Source organism: Tribolium madens, unplaced genomic scaffold (genome assembly GCF_015345945.1).
Source record: "Tribolium madens isolate multiple individuals breed KSU strain unplaced genomic scaffold, Tmad_KSU_1.1 Scaffold_3;HRSCAF=73;Tcas5.2_LG2, whole genome shotgun sequence".
In the NCBI taxonomy this organism is placed as follows: domain Eukaryota; kingdom Metazoa; phylum Arthropoda; class Insecta; order Coleoptera; family Tenebrionidae; genus Tribolium; species Tribolium madens.
In genome coordinates, this window is record NW_025401006.1 from 14,272,520 (window position 1) to 14,273,920 (window position 1,401).

Consider the following 1,401-nt stretch of genomic DNA (forward strand, 5'->3'; position numbering starts at 1 on the left):
CTAGGACAAATCCGGAGAAGTCCGGACGGATGGCAGCCCTAACTAAGAGTGAATTCTTGAGAGTTAATCAAAACTTTTTTATATAAAAGTAAATGACACAACCTCGAAACTTTTTGTGAGTGTTCTCGTGTGTGCAATGTACATTTTTAATGCGTGGAAAGACCACTGAAGTGCTTTATTTTTTTCCAACAGTGAGGTAGAAATGCACAGATTTTTAAAAGGTAGAAATAAGAATCACAAAAAAATAAGTAAAATTTATTAATAATATGTAATACAATAAAAAAACAATTAACATAAATAATATGTAAATAAAACTTTCAAATTTAATCTTTTTACTTACTACTTTTTGTTTTAGCAAAACGTGCTTAAATCTTTAAAAATGAAAAAATAACGCGATTTCTGGTCTTGTTTTGTAATTTTTTGGCGAAATTTTGCAAAATATTTACTTTTTTACCTGAAAAAATCGTACTAAAACACCTGAAAACGGCAAAATAATGACAATATGGAGTTTTGTGGACCTGTGTCGGCAAAATCTCGCAAAAAAACTTGATTTTAATTTTAAAACTTGAAGACTTGAAAACGTGAAGTAACACGATTTTCGACCAAATTGTATTTTTTTTGGGTTATTTTTTGACAAAATTTCAGTCAAAACGAGCTATTAAATCGAATGAAACAAACGAGATATCAATTTAAATCTAATTTGGTAATTTTTCAAACTGTTTTAGCAAAACTTTGAATTTTTGAAACCGCAGTACTATAAAAATGCAAATTTAACACTAATTTTGGCTTAATTTGATAAATTTTTGGTTTGTTTTTAACAATATTTCTCAAAATAGTTCTAAATTTTTTTATTCTGTTGAGTGAAATCCCATAAAAGAAAAAACAAATAAAACTATTTCTTAGCTAATGTACAAGATTATAATTTACATTTTTTTAATACTGTCAAAAACGTGCTTACACTCTTGAAAAAGGCTAAAATAAAACTATTTTTTTCGTGTTTCGTACCAAAATTTTGCAAAATATTTACGTTTTTACCTAAAAAATGTGCTAAAACATTGGAAAAAAGCAAAATAATGATTTAATTTGGTGTTTTTTGGGCTTACTTTAACCAAATCTCGCAAAAACTGTGATTTTAGACTTGAAAAAAAAACACAATTTTTGGACAAAATTTTATTCAAAAGGATCTAAATCGAATGAAACAAACGAAATAACATTAATTTCGATTTATTTTTTATTTATTTTTAAAACAGCTAAAATAATATTAATTTCATTTGGTAAATTGGTAATTTTTCAGTCAGTTTTAGCAAAATTTTGGTAGTATTTTTAACACTATCAAAATGCAAAATTAAAACTAGTTTTGGTCTAATTTGATAAATTTTCTTTTTTAACAAAACTCCAAAA

General features: G+C 25.5%; 1 protein-coding gene across 1 annotated transcript in view; it reads left to right on the forward strand.

Annotated features, from left to right (window-relative positions):
• Positions 1-1,401, forward strand: part of LOC123007731 (peptidyl-prolyl cis-trans isomerase CYP95-like) — an 86,041-nt gene that overhangs the window by 81,743 nt on the left and 2,897 nt on the right. The gene's annotated exons all lie outside the window — the stretch shown is intronic.